Source organism: Sander vitreus, chromosome 5 (genome assembly GCF_031162955.1).
Source record: "Sander vitreus isolate 19-12246 chromosome 5, sanVit1, whole genome shotgun sequence".
Taxonomy (NCBI): domain Eukaryota; kingdom Metazoa; phylum Chordata; class Actinopteri; order Perciformes; family Percidae; genus Sander; species Sander vitreus.
The window spans coordinates 3,025,229-3,046,253 of NC_135859.1; positions in this window are offsets into that span (position 1 = coordinate 3,025,229).

A 21,025-nucleotide genomic window follows, 5' to 3' on the forward strand; every position below is an offset into this window, starting at 1 on the left:
TTGGCACATTCGTCTCTTTTATTTAGTATATTGGATCTCAAAACTTACTGAAACATATAAGATTGGAATACTTACTGCCAAACATTCTCTTGTCACTCTTAGCTACCTGACCTGGCAGAAACGATTATGTTTTTTTGGCATATTTGACTCTTTTACATAGTATATTTAGGTAATTTATTGGACCTCCAAACTTATATTAGATCCAACCACTCAACCCTCCGTCTTCCAATTAGACAGAAAAGTGAAAAAAGTCATAGTATTGTATGTCAAAAAAAGTCATAGTATAGTATGTCGAAAAAAGTCATAATGTAGCATGTCTAAAAAAGTGATAATAAAGTCATAGCATAGTATGTCGAAAAAAAAGTGATAAATAAGTCATAGTATAGTATGTTGAAAAAAGTCATATTTGTCTCTTTCATTTTGTATATTGGACCTCAACACTTAATGTAATAATATTATAAGATTTCTTCTAATCATTCTCTTATTATCCTAAGCTATATGACCTGACTGGATTTTTGTTTTGTTTTTGGCACATTTGTCTCTTTCATTTAGTATATTGGACCTCAAAACTTACTGAAACATATAAGATTGGAACACTGAACCTTCCGTCTTCCATTCTTTCTCTTATCACTCTTAGCTATCTGACCTGGCACACAAGTTATGTTTTTGGCATATTTGTCTTTTTCACTTTGTATATTGGATTTCAAACCATAATGTAAAAATATAAGATTTGAAGACTCAACCTTTTGTCTTCCAATCATTCTCTTATCACACTAAACCATGTGACCTGAGATTAAATTGTATGTGTTTGGCATATTTGTCTCTTTCACTCAGTATATTGGATCTCAAAACTTAATGACAAAAATTTGGGATTGGAACACTGAACCTTCTGTCTTCCAATCATCCTCTTGTCACTCTTAGCAATCTGACATGACAAAGATACTAATGTTTTCGGCATATTTGTCTCCTTTAGGTAATTTATTGGACCGCCAAAATTCTATTAGGTCCAACCACTCAACCTTCTGTCTACGTGTAAGTCTCAACACTTAATGTACTAATATAAGATTTCTTCTAATCATTCTCTTATTATCCTAGGCTATCTGACCTGACAGAAAAGTTTATTTCTTTGGCATATTTGACTCTTTTACATAGTATTTTGGACCTCAAAAGACCCAACCTTCTGTCTTCCATTCTTTCTCTTATCACTCTAAGCTATCTGACCTGGCATAAAAATTATGTTTTTGGCATATTTGTCTCTTGTATATTGGATCTCAAAACGGAACGTAAAAACAGAAGACTTGAACTGTCAACCTTCTGCCTTCCAATCATTCTCTTATCACACTAATCCATATGATCTGACTCTGAAATATATGTATTTGGCATATTTGTCTCTTTCTCTCAGTATGTTGGATCTCAAAACTTACTGCAACATTTGAGATTGGAACACTGAACCTTCCAATCATTGTCTTGTCACTCTGAGCAAACTGACCTGACAGAAACAATGATGTTTTCGGCATATTTGTCTCCTTTAGGTAATTTATTGGACCGCCAAAATTATATTAGGTCCAACCACTCAACCCTCTGTCTTCCAATTAGACAGAAAAGTGAAAAAAGTCATAGTATTGTATGTCGAAAAAGTCATAGTATTGTATGTTGAAAAAAGTCATAGTATAGCATGTCTAAAAAAGTGATAATAAAGTCATAGTATAGTATGTCGAAAAAGTAATATTTGTCTCTTTTATATATTGGACCTCAAAATATATTGAAAAAACCTTGAAATACTCAACCTTATGTCTTCCAATAATTCATCTAATACCCTAAGCTATCTGACATAAAAGTTATGCTTTTTCATATTTGTCGCTTTCACTTAGTATATTGGATCTCAAAAACATATACAATTGGAACACTCAACTTTCTGCCTTTCAAACAGTCTCTTATCACTCTCAGCTATCTGACCTGACTGAAATGGCCATGTTTTTGGTATATTTGTTTTATATTTATTTCATAAGTTTATTGGACCTCAAAACATATATAAGATTCAGCCACTCAACCTTTTGTCTTCCTATTCGACAGAAAAGTGAAAAAAGTAATAGTATAGTATGTCAAAAAAAGTCAGTACAGTGTGTCGAAAAAAGTCTTAAGAAAGTCACAGCATACAGTATGTCAAAGAAAGTCTGGAATAACGTCCAAACAAAAAGTCTAAGTCACTAAACAGTTATTACACAAAAACAGTAAAAGATATCAAAAAGCTTAATCATTTTCTAGTAGCTTTTTTGAAAAAAGCTTAATATTTAAAAAATTATAAATAGCAGAAAAGAATTTAATTGTAGCCATCATGTCCTTAAGGAGCTTAACATTGGGATATTTGAATGGTTTTTGTAGCTGAACGTGTGCAGAAGTTAGAGGCGACCAAAGAAAGAAGAATAAAGAATCGGATAACAATACTGTGAATGCTGTAAGTGGTCTTGTCTTCTTTACTGTACATAACCAAAGAGAAACAGTGAGAAAGAAAAAAAAAAACAGCCGTGTTTGTGCCTTGCTCCGTGAGTAAGTGTAAGTTGTCTCCAAAGTAAATGAAGTGGTATATTTATAGCTTTGGCTTCATACCTACGCGATGCACATCAGGTTAGAAAAATAACTGCTTTCAGTTTGATTTGATTGATTGCTGAGAGGAGCTTCTGCTGTTTCAGTCCAAACACCCCTAAATCAAACTTGTCACAAATTTCCGGATTTAACAAGGCATCCCGGACCGAAGGCGAGGAGAGAGACAAAAATCTATTATGAGCAAGCTCTGCTTAAGGTTATTTTTCAAATCTGTGATAAGGATGTAAGAAAAATGCTCACACTGCAGACAAACTAACAAGCAGCTTGTGTATTTATGGATCCATTTTACTGCAGCTCATAGAGAAAACATTGTGAGGGTGAAAACTGAACGCAGTTGACTTCCAAAACATTTAAACTGACACAATTTTGCTGTCGGACACACTTTAATTCAAAGATGTTGACGATCACAGACTTATTTTCTAAGGGCAGACATTTTGTTTCTGTTGTACATTTTGTTAGAAAACCAGCAGGGAGTAAAGTGGATACAAGTGGTTAGGAATGATCAATGTGTTTTCTGTGACATATTCACAGGGGTCAAGACAAGGCTCATCTGGAGGATTTACAATCCAGCTGGGGGTTTGGGGTCCACTTCAAAACAACAGCTTCCCCTGGTTATTTTCATTACACGTTCTTTATGATTAAGCACATACAGTACATCATATTTTAGAATAAACCAATTACGTGATGCCTGAGTAATGGAGATTGTGAATTTCTGATTTTCTCTCTTTTCACTTGCACCAGTTAAGCCTCAATACTACACTTTTTTTTTTGCGTCATACTTTGAAAGGATAGGTAGTGCAACTAAGGATAAGACCTACACTGGACTTTCTACCTGTTTTACCAACTGTAGTCCTAAATCAGGTATAATGCACCCATAGTGCCTGGTCCATCCATCCATCCATCTTCATCCGCTTATCCGGGGTCGGGTCGCGGGGTAGCAGCTCCAGCAGGGGACCCCAAACTTCCCTTTCCCGGGCCACATTAACCAGCTCCGACTGGGGATCCCGAGGTGTTCCCAGGCCAGGTTAGAGATATAATCCCTCCACCTAGTCCTGGGTCTCCCCGAGGCCTCCTCCCAGCTGGACGTGCCTGGAACACCTCCCTAGGGAGGCGCCCAGGGGGCATCCTTACCAGATGCCCGAACCACCTCAACTGGCTCCTTTCGACGCAAAGGAGCAGCGGCTCTACTCCGAGCTCCTCACGGATAACTGAGCTTCTCACCCTATTTCTAAGGGAGACGCCAGCTACCCTCCTGAGGAAACCCATTTCGGCCGCTTGTAACCTGGATAGTGCCTGGTGCACTTGTAAAACATAATGCAGAAATATATATATATATATATATATATATAATTTACTCTCCAGGATAATCTGTGATAGAAAATTAAAACTACTCAGTATATTCATTAGAGCAACCCATAATGAGTGGCACCACCAGTGGACTAAGTAAGCACTGACCCACAGAACGTTTTTAAATATGAATGGATATCTCAAAGTTTCCAAAAATACCACTGATGTCAGGCTCCACAGTAGCTTCGATGAAGAGTTGTACCAAGCTGCATACAGAATATAAAGTATATAATGATTTTAAGAACGCCCTTTTAAGAGCCCTGTCTCACACAAATTACATTGCCATTAAACTAAACCGCATCCACATTTAGGTTCCCAGGGAAACGTATTTTGTCCCGTTTGTTTTTGACGTATCACAAATACTTTTCCATTCAAAGTCTGCGCTCAAAATCTACGAAGGGATGAAGTCGGGGTGTATGGATTGTTCAAACACACAAAGGACATTTCACCCAAGAGGCCACAGTTTGCTTCCCATGTTAAACCAAAAGGTTGACTCATTTTAACTTGCATTCATGACATAAGTTATGTAACAAACTTAGCCTACTTAACCCAAACCATGATCTTCTCCTAGACCTAACCAAGTACTTTGATTCCAGCCTTGGGACCTTTGTTGCTTGTCATACCCCGCTCTCTCTCCCACCATATTTATACACCGTCCTCAAATTGTCAAATCAAGGCAAGTTAATAAAAAAAAAACTGTTTGTTTCACATTGCTTGTGTCCGGCCGATTGTGGTGGGCTGGTCTGGTTCTGTGAAGCTGCCTGCTTTCCGTCCACCTGGAGCCCATCATGGCTGCCGCTGCAGCCCTGGCAGCTGCAGCACTGCACTCTGGGATACCGGACACCCTGAGAGGACGACTCTGATGAATTTGTCTGCTCCTTGCCCTGTGGCCCCCATCAGATCCATCCTACTGGGAAACAAGTGTGTCTGACTGACCCAGACCAAACATGCTCCCTCACTCACACGTACACGCACACACACACACACACACACACACACACACACACACACACACACACACACACACACACACACACACACACACACACACACACACACACACACACACACACACACACACACACCGACTCAAACACACACTCTACTGCATGCTACACCATTAATACCAATTGGCCTTTCTTTATGGCTACAAATATTTTTCACATGCTCCTGGCATCCTCCGAGATCATCTTGAATTTCCGTGGCCACAACAAAAGCACACGACTCCTTGTACTCGGGAGTGAAAAACCACGGGATACTCAGCTGGGGATATTTGTTAACATGATTTGTGAGACTTTTCAGACCACAGGACTGCAGAGAGTTGCGCTGTGTGTGGGTGGAGAGATTGTCAGAGCCCCCTCTGCCACGTTTGATGGTTCCTTTATTGTGTCTACAACACAGCCAGCAGGGGAGTCTGTTAAACGCCAGTCAGCCACACACAGACACACACACACACACACACACACACACACACACACACACACACACACACACACACACACACACACACACACACACACACACAGGCTCATTGTCAAAATATCTATAATTATTAATTAGGTGCTAATAATTAATACCAGAACTGTTACATTGATGCATGTAACTGCGTCTTCTGCCCCCTTGAGTCTTTTCATCATGGCACAGAGTTGTGTTCTACACCAGTGGGTGCAATCTGCTACAAAAAAGTATGCATCAACATTCATTTATGACCTTGGAAATATTAGCACAGTCCTAGTCTCGCATTGTCGGACCTATCTCCACAGCGTTGTTTAGAGGTCTGACTACACCGCAGATACATTCTGGAATAGGAGAAAAAAAACACTGGGTTGTTTTCATTTCTTTACTGTAAATCTATTACAATCGTCTTGGGTGGCGCTAAGCTCCAGACGCAGCGTTGCCTCTGTCTAACTGCGTGTCAATCACTGCTCATGCACACGCATTCATTCTCCCTTGTGGGGGGAGGGGTTTAAGAGACTGTTTTGGGCTTTAGCAGAAAGGGGGGAGGGACTGAGAAGTTGTCGATGTTCATTTTTTGGCTAAGTCCTGGATCTTCACAATCCTACCTACAGCACCTTTAAATTAGCTGGACACATAGTTAAACATAATTTGCTTTGACCATTGGATCACTGTGTGTATTTAATCTCCAGCAATCCCACTAATCAATCCCAAAACGACCCAGTAAGAGAGTAAATGCCATACACATATTTCTTTGTAAATCTTAATATTCATTCCCTGAATGAACCAAGCAGGCCTGCTTTGTTGCACGATCCAAAATGTTCTTCAAAACTTGCTAGCTTGGAATCTGTTGTTGTTTTCCGAAGGGAATGGAGTTTAAGAACGGCAACACACAACATGCAATTATCCTGGAACTGATGAAATGTACTTCCGTTGATCCGGACTAGTACAGTCCCAACTCAAGCTCCACTTACTAGCTTTTTCTGGAGATTTCAACAGTTCAAATGTTCTCAATGCTTAACTTTGAGCTACCCCAGATAAGACATCGTGCTAGAAAGAAGAAGAAAAGGTGCTATTGATGAACTTATAACAGCTACTAGGCTCACACGACAACAGACATGTCTCCACTCCACATCTGATGAAGACTGTGATATGGATGAACGCTCCAAAGCTAATGAGTGAAATAGTTGCCATTGAGTTTTGTCAAACTACACAAATTCTGTTTAATTTCTTTCTCTCTTTCCAAATACAGAATAGCTTTAGTTCTTCTGGCTTATAAAAACTATCCAATTAAAATGTTGAACTGTGGTAGACAGGAGCTTGTGTGGACCAGGTCTGTCTAGTGTTCCCATATCCCTAATATTCATATATGTTTGCAATCTATCTACCTAATATTGTCATTTTGTTTCTCCGTAACAGCAAATGAGCAGCATAGACTGTTGGCTTCGTTCAGCCCGCCTCAGCTCCATCCACGCTCTACCTCTTTTGTCCATTTTATGGTTTTCACAATTTTTTTCCCCCACTAACGTTAGAGGCCAGGATAACTATGGTATCTACTGTTAGCTATGGTTTCACTCGAGACCAAAGTGTTGTGTGAGTTTTCGCCGAACGACGCTGCTGTGGCGCGCCACCCAAGACAATTGTGATTGGTTTAAAGAAATATCAACAAGCCAGAACTTTTTTTTCCCCTATCCCAGAATGTTAACTGACACAGCGCTGTCGTGATAGGTCTGGCGTTGCAAGACTAGGTTGCATGCAGTTCCACAACACATTACTGTTATTAACCATTGTTCGCTTGCCTCAGTGATAATAGCAAGCACCAACATACCGCCTTTCCCAGTGGAGGAATTTTGGACTTACAAATCTCCAGTTCCCCCCCGTAAATCTTCTGCTCCACTAATTGCTATTGACAGAACAACAGAGCAATTATATCTAGTTGACTCTTGTTCCTGTTTTGTGTGTGTTTATGGCTATGTACAAGCCTCATCCTCCCCAGCCCCACCTTGGACTCCTGGAAGCCTTCTGGCCCCAGGCTTGTTTTGAGTCAGATGGTTTGTTAGTAAGCGGGAAGCCCTGATGCCGCAGCCCTGTGTTTACTTTTCACTCAGCATATTAGATATGCCTTCACTCTACCCTGATGCTGGTATCAGCTGGGCATGTGTGTGTGCCTTTGTTTGCGTCTGTGCGTGCCGTGCACATGTGCAAATGTCCTTGTGTGTGTGTGTGTCAATGTGTCGTTTCCCATGCCATCCCACTGCCAAAACTCACACACCACGAGCACTTTTATGAGTTTATCAGATGGGAATTTCATGCTAACCCCTTGAGTCCCTACTCCTCAATCCTTTCCTCCACACACCGTCAACATCACATTTTATATTTATACTGGTGTCTGGCACAGATACACATCCAAGACTGTCGCTGGAGATTTTATCGCTCTCACTGTAGTATATGTAGTGCATGAAGTTAAATAAAGACAACAATCAGCAATATAGCCTGAAAGCTGTGATAGCCTTTGAGCAGTTTACCAAATCGCTGTATGTAAACAAAATGCATTTCAGGCAATGATCTCATCCAGAGCAACGGTACAAGAAGCTTGAATTCCTGGACGGCCAAGATTACTCAAACAACTGGGAAAGAATTTCAGGAGTCTGTGCGTATGCTGAAGGCAGTGGGACTGCTTGGCTGTAGGGTTGCAATAAAAACAAGTGATCAAGACAAGAAATGAATAATGTGGGATGCAGGTTATTACTACAGCTGGGGGCAGGGGTGAAGATGAAGGCAGGTTACAGAGGTTAAGTCCAAACCAAGGTTAGCAGCAGGAGGCATGATGGGTGAGTATGAGATGTGGTCAGGGGATAAGACGGGTCTAGGGGCAAGCAGAGGGTGGATTTTTTTTTCTCCCTGTAATGACAGGGTGCTGGGCAGCTGGATCCTGTTTTCCAGTGCGATCGGGGAGCGTAGCAGGGCATGGACAGCTCCGTCTGTGGGCCCTGTGTTCATTAGTGGAGCAGCACTGCAGCACTGGGGGTGATTCACAAGCATATCAAGTTAAAAAGAAATGCCTGGCCACAGAGGGATTTTCCTGCCGGGCCAGAGTGTGTGTTTGTGTGCGTGTGTGTGAGAGGGGGTGGTGGTGGAAGAGCGAAGTGGGATGGGATCAAGGGGATGGAGTTAAGTCAACTTCAATCGGAAAAACTTCCCCGCATCGTAGGAGACGCTTAAAAGTCATCCTCGATTAGACTTTCACAAACATCCACAGCGCTCCTCTTCTCTGTCAGTTCCATAAAACATGCTGAGACATTTTGGGGGTTTTGCCCTAAATTCTCTGATGTGTTTGGGGTATTTCTATTTTTTTTAATCTGGCCTGCTCATCTTGTGATTATTTGGAGACCTGGGTCCTGTGCTTGTGTATGTTTGTCAGTGTTTTTCCCCTGACGCTGCACTGCGCCGCCGCTGGTCCAGGCACAGTGCCAGTCGATCAGGTTTCACTCTGCTTGTGTTTGCTTCTCTGACTGGCTTGGCAGAAACCAATAAACACCACAGTCCCACCCTTATACCTCCTTCTCCGTCTCACACTTTCAAAAAAAGAAAAAAGAAAAAAAAAGACCATTCTTGCTCTGCCAAAGCACACAAGGCACTATGGATTCATTTTAATTTGTTCTTTTTGTGTTTGAAATTCCGTGCATACTTAGAAGTAGGCAGTGTGCAACCTAACAATTAAAGCACAGTAAGATTGAGCTATTCTGTATATCACCGTAACTAGATCTATTTTTCTGTGATGCCACGAGCCTCGGCGGTCCATTTGTCTTCTGTGAGACCACAGGGTGACTTTGGGGGTGGTCGTTTGGTGTTTGAGCCCAGGCCACCTTCCGCTGACTGTTTGAATCTGGACATATCTGGATTGAATTGGTGCCCCCACCTCCGTTTGTTTCATGTGGTTTCTAACTGCTGCAAGGCACATGTGGCTTTTATTGTTCTGCTCACAGTTTGACCCCCATCACACCCATTATCACAATAAAAATTGCTTTAATTTGCCAAGTACAATAAATAGAGTGAAATTTGTCCCGATGGCGCTGATGACATACCAACATGTTACTTACTAACATACTGACACATGGTGCTAGTTTTAACACAAAGATATGCAGAGCACTTTTTCAGTATGGCTGCAGCACCAGGCCCAGCGTCAGAAAGAGAGACAAAGTTCAAGAAAGTATATGTTTTGACTTGTGTACTTAGACTATCTGTCCAATCTGAGTTTTCTGTTGCACGACTAAAACAACCTTTGAACGTACACATGTTCCACCAAAACAAGTTCCTTTCCGAGGCTATTTTGCAGAAGCACCGTTGCGCCATCCCGCGCTTAGCGCTGCACAATACCATTGTGATTGGTTTAAAGAAATGCCAATAAACCAGAGCCCAGAATGCTGTGTGGACTCACCAGACCTTCCTCCACGGCGCTGTTGAGGAAGGTCTGGCAAAGCGAGACTAGCGGAGAGACATGGGCCCCAAAAAAATAATAATCAAAGTATATATCGTACATGTTTTCTGCCATTTTAGGTAGTTCTTATCACGCTGATGTTGGTTTAAGTGGTCATTTTTGCTCGTAAGGAGGGTTATTGGTCGGGACCACGATACTGTGGCTCCAACCCCAATGACTACTGCACAGACTCTAGCTCCAAATGACGTCACCTGCGTAAAATGGCAACGTCCGTATCCGATATTTTTGGCTTCATTTTTGAATAGTTGGTTGAAGTGACGTGTCATCCATCCTTATATACAGACTTGATGCTCTACATGCTACAAGTGCTTATGTTAAACCAGTTTTGGGGAGTTTTGACAGTCTGGTCATTTGCAGTCACCACAACTGGAGTCATGAACAAAAGACAACTAACGCAGCAATCCGTTGTATAATGTGTGAGGAAAGCAGCACTGTATGTGTGTGTGTGTGTGTGTGTGTGTGTGTGTGTGTGTGTGTGTGTGTGTGTGTGTGTGTGTGAGAGAGAGAGCTTTCAATGATTGAAAAGTAATGTCTTGTGGGGATCAGTGCTAGCAACTAGCTTCATCTTTCTGAGTAAAATACAAACTTAATAGCACAATGGGTGATGCCAAATGCTGAATGTTGTAAAGAGATTTCTGGTACAACGCTGTGTGAGCTTGGTGAAAAAGGGGAAAAACGCGCATTCTTTCAGCATTCATAAGCTACACAGTATGACGTTCTCCATTCAGTAGCACACTAAAGTTGACAATATCTTCTAGCAACGCCGGCCCTCAAAGTCAGTCAACCACTGCCATGGGAAACGCCCACCCCCGTGGCCTGAAACCGGGGTTAGACCTATTTTATAGTCTATAGGGTTAGACACATTTTTCTACAAATATGTCTAAAAAACATTTTACCCTATTTTGAAAACTGGCACAATAGCTGCAGTATTACAATAGGTTATATTTACGCACACAAAAAGTAAGCGGAATACAAGTTTCAGTTCAACTTGCATCAGAGACAGATCCAAAGTTTGTGCTGCAGTAGTTTGGTTTCTTTTTCTATTTAACCATTCTAAACACATTGTCAGCAGTCTTGCAGCCTCCTTAGCTGTAGCCTGTCCCAAAAAAGATTTCCATTCTACAGATCATTAATTATTACCATTTCTGTCTCTCAGTTTTTTGTATCAAAAGTATTGTATGTATTTCAAAAGGCTCAGGCCCACATCTGTCCTGGGAAAAGCTACATGCCCTTATATCTGTTAAGCTGTGAGTGGAGTTCTTTTCTTTTTCCTGTGCAAGAGCTTTTATCTCACTCTCTATCTCTGCAGACAATACACCACTATGCCTCCATAATGGCATATTTGCCCAAGACGTCAGTGTTTGGAGAATACACAGTTAGGGACTTGTTAAGTGTGCACGTGTACTATGGCTTGCTATGTACTGTATGTGCAAGGATACAAACCTATACACACGCACGCACACACACGCACACACACACACACACACACACACACGCACACACACACACACACACACACACACACACACACACACACACACACACACACACAAACACATGCATGGGTAGTGTACATACATTTAGTCTAAAAACAATGGAACCGTACCAGTTGGACTAGTCTAACACAAAGAGCCTGTCATATAAAACAGCATAGAGGAATATAGATCTTCCACAGTCAGGTCAGGTTGCTTTACGTGACAATGTAACTATATTTATCTCACTCCCATGCAGTTATGCCTGGCATCTGGACAAGCAGTTTTCACATCCAACAATCCACAAGAAAAAAAAACGTCACTGTCTAATGATTAATTCACTAATGGTTCTTTGATGTGATTACATGTCATAATGGACATGGAATACTATAAGTTCTCTCATTTCTGTCCCTGGATAAATGATCCTCATTAATGTTTTTTCTGGTGATTATTTAATGGCCACGGTAGCTTGACCTCTCAGCTTCTCTCTCTAAAATGTCATGCAAACCATATCACCCTTTCCCTCTTCTCCCCAAAAAGCCCCATAAATCACTTTCCTGTAAACAGTAGTGACACACAGCCTGATGTGTACTTCGATATATATTTTGGAGACCACAAGGCCTGAAATCTGAGCCTGCTTATGTTTGGGAGACAAACTGTAGTGAGACATTGTGCTCACATGTGCTTTGGGTGCAGGCTTATTCCTCTGTGTGTGTGTGTGTGTGTGTGTGTGTGTTTGTTGTGTGTGTGGGTGTGTGTGTGTGGTTTGTGTCGCTCACAGAGCTAAAAGTTCATGTTGTACACAGATGGCATCGAGCTAATTTGTTCTTATTGTTACAAATTATGTTGTCGTACTTAAGCGTGGTAATGCTACCAGTAACAATAACACAGCTTCAGACCGGGCCATGGCTGGAGCAGCTGTGTGACGCCACTGCAGGCCTGGCTGGCTGTAGAGAGTTACTCAGTGGGAATGGTTCTCGGTGTAAACACACTCTTGGCAGGACATATGGCATGGGCCTGTCGACAAACCTACAGGTATGGCAGTCAAATAACATTATCCTGGTAGCACAAATAACTTTGAGTTATTATGCTTTACAATAAACATCCACACCTCAGACACATTTGAATTTCAGATCTGGGAGATGCTTTTATCCACACAAAGAGTACAATGGCAGTATCATATAGCACTGCTAACTTTACAGCAAGTAATAATGAGCGCTGGCACACTGACAGCAATTTCAACAAATATATACCCACAATGTTATTTATAATAGAGAGAGGTCCATGAGAAGCCAACTGTATGCCACAAAGCACTGAAGCTCCTTTCGGACATGCACCTCATTATGTAAACGTGATGGAAATTAAACATCGGTCTCATGTCTGAATACATCACTTTTATGTTAGTCTATATCCACGACCTTCCACTTCCGGGATTGCTCCGTTGCCACCGGAAATTCCACAGTATGTCTCTTTTTGGCCGGATGTCCTTTTACCATGCACTTTATTTGTGTTGGAATTTCTGAGGACTATGGTTAACTGCTCCTCAGATCTCTGCAGGGTAAATCCAGACAGCTAGCTAGACTATCTGTCCAATCTGAGTTTTCTCTCGCACGACTAAAACAACTTTTGAACGTACATGTTCCACCAAAACAAGTTCCTTCCCGAGGCTATTTTGCAGCAGCATGGGGCTCCGTCTGGCGCTTAGCACCCATGACGGATGTGATTGGTTTAAAGAAATGCCAATAAACCAGAGTATGTTTTTCTCCCATCCTGGAATGCTGTGTGGACTAGCCAGACCCTCCTCCGCAGCGCTGTGGAGGAAGGTTCGGCAATGCGAGACTACTTTTACATTAAAGTCATGTGGCAATCTTAGTTTGTCGGACCTAGTAACGTACTGTAATACTTCCAACATGGCAAATGTCTGAATGGATTGCCGACTGATGGTTAAAGTGAGACTACTCTTTCCCTATTTTCAACTTTTTAAATTATAAATATCCACCAAAACACTTAAAGGTCCTATGACATGCTGCTTTTGGATGCTTTTATATAGACCTTATACTTAATACTGTATCTGAAGTCTCTTTTATATAGACCTTAGTGGTCCCCTAATACTGTATCTGAAGTCTCTTTTATATAGGCCTTAGTGGTCCCCTAATACTGTATCTGAAGTCTCTTTTATATAGGCCTTAGTGGTCCCGTAATACTGTATCTGAAGTCTCTTTTATATAGACCTTAGTGGTCCCCTAATACTGTATCTGAAGTCTCTTTTATATAGGCCTTAGTGGTCCCCTAATACTGTATCTGAAGTCTCTTTTATATAGGCCTTAGTGGTCCCCTAATACTGTATCTGAAGTCTCTTTTATATAGACCTTAGTGGTCCCCTAATACTGTATCTGAAGTCTCTTTCCCGAAATTCAGCTTTGGTGCAGAATTACAGCCACTAGAGCCAGTCCCATAATGAGCTTTCCTTAGGACGTGCCATTTCTGTGTCTGTAGCTTTAAATGCTATTGAGAAGGAGAGAGGGGGGGCAAGGTGGAGGGTGGGGGTGTGGCCTTGACCGACTGCCATGCTTCACTTGTTTTCAAGCCATGATGTCTCTCTCTCTCTGTCATGGGTGGGCCAAATTCTCTGGGCGGCCAAAGCAGAGAAAGGGGGGGTAACCTTTCCCCTTATGACATCATAAAGGGAAGATTCCAGATCGGCCCATCTGAGCTTTCATTTTCTCAAAGGCAGAGCAGGATACCCAGGGCTCGGTTTACACCTATCACCATTTCTAGCCACTGGGGGGCCATAGGCAGGCTGGGGGAACTCATATTAATGTTAAAAAAACCTCATAAAGTGAAATTGTCATGCCATGGGACCTTTAATATAATTAATATAGTATATATCATTGGTCAATCTCTATAAACAAATATCAGCATATGAATGCAGAATCTGTAGGCAACGGGACAAGAATTTGGTATCGGAAGCATTCTGGTTTCCATTTGTTGTCCGTTTGTAGTCCTGAGTAGCAGTACGCTTAAATCATCAGACCAATAATAGATGGGTTCCACGATTACTGTTTGGGTAGTTAGGGTTAGGAGTCACTGATAAAAGCAGAGGTGAGTGTCCCTGTTCTCACAGTGGCCAATAATTAAAGGTACCCTGTGGAATGTTTGACCAATAGCAAGTAGAACAATGTTTTAATGAGTGGGTCCCTGTTTTGTTCTCATGCACAAGTACACTGGTGACGCCATACACATTCCTGCCAATGGTTTAATACCATTTAAGTATTCAACAGTTGGTGCTAATGCGCCAAGAAACGCAGTCATTGAGGAAGAAGAAGACCGCTTGCTAGTAAACGTAAATAATGCAGGTTTCAAATATAAAAAAAAAAATCTGCTCTGAAAATGTTTTCTGTAGAAACACAGTTATATAAGGATGCACACAATACATTTTGGTGAGAAAGACTGAATGTACAAAAAAAAAAAATACCTTTCAAGTTTCAACAGCAAAATAAATGTAAATATCCAACACTGATGCAGCCTGTGGAAGAACAGCAGCAAATATCTTTCCATAATGCCACAATATTTTACATTACAAACATTTACATCCTCGATATCTATGTCTACATGACAAGAAGGCATCACTTTACAGATAGTTATTTAACCTTTGTGTTGTCTTCCCATCGACCGTGCAACTTTTTGTTTTTTTCTGGGTTTTTCAACATTTTGGTTGTCTTTTTCAACACTTTTGTGGCTTTTCCTGATGTTTTAGTCAGTTTTGCCGACGTTTTTGTAGTTTTTCCGATGTTTTTGTCGATTCTTTTGCGTTTTATTTGATGTTTTTGTGGGGTTTTTTTCCCACATTTTAGTCACTTTTTTCAATGTTCTTTTATCATTTTGTTTTTTAAAATGCAATAAAATTTAATAAAACCTCCAAATTCAATGAAAGTAGTGAACTGATCATGAATTTTACTTGTGAATGTGTGTGTGTACTTGTGTATGGAACCATCCCTTTTACAATTTTGTTGACGAAATCCAAATTTCTGATATAGAAACTTTTTCAAAAAGGGTCAAATTTGACCTGAGGAGAACATATCTGAAAGGGGCATAAGAATTTGCCGTTCTGTCCCACATGTGAGCCCCTTAATCATGTCTTTTTTGTGTGTGTGTGTGTGTGTGTGTGTGTGTGTGTGTGTGTGTGTGTGTGTAAGATGAACACCAACAGAGGCTTGTCATCAGGTGCTTGCTGGGTCTGGGCCTGTGTCGCCCTCTCAACACTGGATGATAACTGGCAACCGGGATCCTGAAACCCAGGAGAAGCGTTGAAAATGTCTGTGATTACAACCCATTATTAATTGTGAGAGCAACAAGCATAGACTGGAGCAATCTTGTTTTTTTTTTCTGTGCCGGCGACAAACCCAAGTTTGGCCCTTCTGTTATCCCTAATCCTATCTCATCCCTTTCCTGTCCGCATTGGCTCAATACTGTGGCTCTGAGCTTGACCCAAAATGGCAGAAAGGCTAGAAGAAGGGAGGAATGAAGGATAAGTGGGGAGTGAATAAGGGGCTGGGGACAGATTTAGAGCCCTGACTGGCGGTGGCCATGAGGGGGTTCCCCATGGATCAGTCCCAGGCCCAGGTGCAGGGTTTTAATGAAGATGGTGGAGTTAGAGCGAAGGGAATATACTTTAAATACCCCGTCCCCATGTGAAGTTTCACTCAACACCGTGGCCCTCTTTGACCCCAGATTAGTTTCCTCTTCCATGTTTAGAAGCAGGAAGCTCACCCCCGGCATCTCCCCCTCCGCTACCTGTACACCAAGAGATAGCCCTCTTTCCCTGGGGACAGATATTGCGGTCGCGCCTGTTGTCTGGACTGAAACCAGCTTGGATGTCTCACAACATCGAAGGTGCCCATCTGGCAGGGCAGACAGGAAGCTTTGTTCTCTATCCTGACCTATTCATCCGGTCCTTTTGTAATACAGTATCTGTCTTCATGGTACGTTGCATATTGTTTGTATTTCATGTTTTTACGTGCAATTTTCAAAAGCACGTTATTGTACTTTTTACAAAAACCCTTCATGGATCATCTCCATCACAGATGTTGCTTTGTTTGTGTCTCTCCTATGTTACAAATGTCCATTCTTTCCTGAAATGACTGAGTGAATTTCCAAATGCTGAATCCCAAACAATCAGATAATAGCATGAACTCCATGTTATCTTTTAAAATGTAATATCAGAAAGGTTTACACGCTTGCCTTTTGCACATGTAACATCTGTCTGCTTTGTCTGTGTGTGTGTGTGTGCGTTGCTTTGTATTTCTCTGATGTAACCTAATAATGAAATTCCATGTATAGAGCTTGGGAGTGTGTTTGGAAGTGTATGAGGAGCTCCAGATAAGAGCCAGGGTTGACACGAGGGCATTACCACTGTTTGTCCTAGATCGCTGCTTGTTTGTTTTGGGACCAAACGTGCGTTAGTGATCTCGGGCAACGGCTGGCTGCATGTCTTCTACTAATTATGCCCGAGCTGGCAATGTGTAGTATCCGCCTCCTTCAGATTTGGGGGAGATAAGTGTGTGTGTGGAGGGTGCGGGGGAGGCGTGTGGGAGGTGACACTGGAAGTGGTGAAAGGGTGTTTGCAGCCTGAGAATGTGGCTGTGGTTGTGCACACACCTTGTCTGCGGTTTTTCTCCATCTTTTTTCACTCTCTTCCTGGGTCGTTTTGTGTTGCCTGCCCGTGTTATCTGTCCTCATATCTTCACTGGCTTCCCAACACCTGTTGATAAAAGACATCCTCACCTGTCAGCAGCAGCCACCCAACCACTCGTGGGCCTGATCCTCAGAAGAGCCGAAAACATTCTCTGAATGCGTCTCTCCCTCTCTTTGTAGTTACATTTCTTCTTCTCTTAAAAAGCATCCTCAGTCTTGTTATTCTGGCTAAGAATTGTCTCAGATAGAGTTCTTATTTTTACATTCTGTGGAAGGACACTTCATCAAATGTACACACACAAAGTTTAGTTTTCTTTCTGCAAAAATTCGACCCATTTTATCATTTTGTGATGCTGAAACCTGCAATCCATGCATTTGTGTCTTCCCTTCCTAGAAAATATGATCACATAACACCCGTTTTGGCCCCTCTTCACTGGCTCCCAGTGCATGCTAGAGCAGATTTTAAGGTTCTTCTTTTAACGTATAAAGGCCCTGCATGGACTATTACCACCTTATTTATCTGAGCTTATTACACAATATACACCGACACGCACTCTCTGCTCCCTTGATGCTGGTCTCCTGGTCCTTCCCCTAGTAAACTAAAAAGTAGTTTATAGAGCGTATCTTTGGAATGGCATCCCACTACATGTTAAAGAAGCTCACTCAGTTGACATTTTTAAATTTAGATTGAAAACCCACCTCTACTCATACAGCCAACCATAACATACCGTGCTTTCTGCGTCCTTCACAAACAAACCTTTTTCACTTATTCTCTTACACTGCTGGTTTTGGCATCGTTCATTTTTACTGTTTTAATTGCTGTTCAATTGTTTTGTTGCTGCCTGTTATTTCTGTGTTCCTTTAATTGTAAAGTGCTCTGAGACAATGTTGAATGGTGATTTTATACTTTAAATAAAATTTTCATCGATATCGGTATCTACCCAGCCTGTGAAAACAATTGTATGATGTCTTCAAGGGGCTTTGTCAACTAACCCTGATGATGTCATACGGGTTATCTCCAAGGGGGTAAGCCAGCCTCCACGAAGCGTACCTCCCATGGAGCCATTTTGATGCTAATAAGCCATCAGGTCTGGTTAGCATACCATTGACTTCCATTCATTTTGACGTCACTTTGACAGCGAATAACTTTACATCTGAAGCGTTTAAAGACTCTATTTGTCCGTTGTTTATTTCTAAAGAAACACGACAATGTATAAAAGGCTCCATTACCTTGTATCTCACGTTACGTCTCCGTAGCAGACGTGTTCGTAAAAATAGGCTAACGATTGTGTCATAACCATGCAACTTACTGTCTCATAGTAGAGGAATTACCGTATAGTACAGGAGAAGCTCGCAGGCAGTTTCGACTCACATTAGCTGTTTAAGTGTAATTACTAATGTTAACTATCATTTTAGTGATCAATAATGAGCCTGTGCCTATGTTATCTATTTACATATACCTACGCTCTCCGTCTCTGCAAGATTGGGAATGATTGAGATTTCTCTTGGCACAGCTACCAGAAGACTTCCAACTTTCAGACAGGTTGCTCACGTCACATCTACGTCTTCAAGCTCAGTTGGAGGCTGCTCAGTAACGCTCAGCCATCACCAGGAAAGAGCTTCTAAGATCCTTCACTGGTCTCCGTAGAAAACAACGGCGTGATGTATGAAAGGGGAGAGAGAGGGGGGAGACATGCATGAAAACCGTCACAGGTCGGACTCGAACCCCTGGACCTTTTGCATCAAGGAATAAACCTCTACATATGTGTGCCCGCTCTACCAACTGAGCTAACCTGGCCACGCACAACTGCACATTTTTAACATAAAACCTCAGAATCACTGCCCACGTTTGGAATTGTTTTCAACTGATTGCTAGGAAACCATTTAGTTTGAGTTTCAGGCCACAAAGGATGTCCTAGAGACACTGTATTATTCATGGAGGGGGGGAGATGTTTTTAAGTGTAAACAACTTCTTTTACGTTTTATTCTACCTCCATCCCGGTTTCTCTCTTCCCCCTTTTTTTCCTTTTCTTCATATGGCTACTTCCTTTTAAAAACAGATGCAGTGGAACATTAAGAAGAAAAAAAAGACCTAAGAAATGTCATCAGATCTAAGATTGCCTTTTGTGAAGTAGAGTGCTGCCAGTGCTGAATGTGTGTACGTAAATCACCGTGTGTGTGTGTGTGCGTGTGTGTGTGTTGCAGACAACGGTGTGTTAAAGACATGTGTGTCACTAAGGTGAATGGAGGTGGCAGGGTGCTAACAGCTGGAGACAGGTTCCAAGGCAGTGAGGTTACAATTGGTGTTAATAGATGCCTTCCTAAACACCATATCACAATACAGATTAAAACACACTCCTGGCCTGTGCTCCTTCGGCTTTTTCTCTGCATGTCTTAAGATGTGTTTAAGGGTGTGTTTATGTGTCAACCACAAATTGTTTACACTTATTTTCAGAGCAACAGGCACTTGCAGTGTGTTCTGTATTCAGTTGGGAGAGACAGAGATGAAGTGTGGGTCTTTCAAAGAGAAAAAGGTAGGTTGACAAGATCCATCTCTGATTTTCATTTTGCTGTAAAGTTTCAGTTACTCATACACCGTAATTTGAACTTTCATAAGTCAACTTTTTCCGATTAGCCACGCCTGCAGCGTGAATCTAGGGCAAGGGTCTTCAACGTGTTTTAGGCCAAGGACCCCTTAGCTGAAAAAGTATACATATTGTATCACATTTAGTTGCATATTAACCTGGGCCTACAATAACGTGTAGGGCGGTCTAAAGCCTTAACACATACATTTGTATGGTGCATACAATACTAAGCTTTTAAAATAAAAATTGTTGGCATATTCATATATTCACACATCTTGTTTTATTGTTAAAATGTGGCACAGTAAAACCTTAAGCTTAACTGTGTCTGTAGCTACCTTAGCTATAGGCCAATAAGCCTATCATCAATGTTGTGTACATTAAAAAAATAATTATCTTTACAAATAACATGTTGGATTCATGTTAGTGTATTTTTTTTTCTTTTCTGTAAACCATCGAACAACAATTTCGCGGCCCCCCGGCAGCAACTCTGAGGACCCCCTAGGGGTCCCGGACCCCCTGTTGAAGATCTCTGATCTAGGGATATGGCAGTGTCAGTCAGTCCACTACTTTGAGCCAGACTGAAATATCTCAGCTCCTATTGGATGGATTGCCATAAAATCCAGACCATCAACAATCTTTGAAATTAGTCCAGTATTACAGTAAGCGAGATCGCTGCAGTCAGCAGCGGCGAAACAAGCTACAACGTAAGTTAATAGGGCAATTGTCCAGCTTGTATTTACCTTCACTGACAGGCTCAGATTAATATTCTAAGTGTCTGACAACATTATGGAAAGGATTTCTAAGGAGGTCGACCTTTCTGTTAAAGAGTAAGATCCTTTTTTTAAAACATAAAAACATCTGCAAAATTGTATTTGCTAAAAACACCAGATTCCATGTAAATAAACAGTAATTTAAGCATCGTAAAATACGCTTCATTTAAAGCCACTTTTCCAACCATCACAACTCTAGTTTTGGTTGAAATAAACACATAGTTAACTGATTTACATGTGAAAACATGTTGGCTCTATACACGCTAAAAGTATTGCTTTTTTAAATGGAGTCTGGTGGGTTTAGTGCTAGCGACTTCAGAGCCGTTTCTGGTTAAACAGAAAGGTCTCAAAGAGGTTTTAAAGGTCTATCTCTGTAGGGATCCTTTCCATAATGTTGTCAGACACTTAGAATATTAATCTTAGCCTGTCAGTGGCAAAACCTTTGCGAAGGTAAATACAAGCTGAACAATTACCCTATTAACTTACATTGTAGCTTGTTTTGCTGCTGCCGACTGCAGCGATCTTGTTTAATACTGGACCAATGTCAAAGATTGTTGTTCCCATCAGTCACTTAGACAGGTTGAAAAAAAAGGTAGTTAC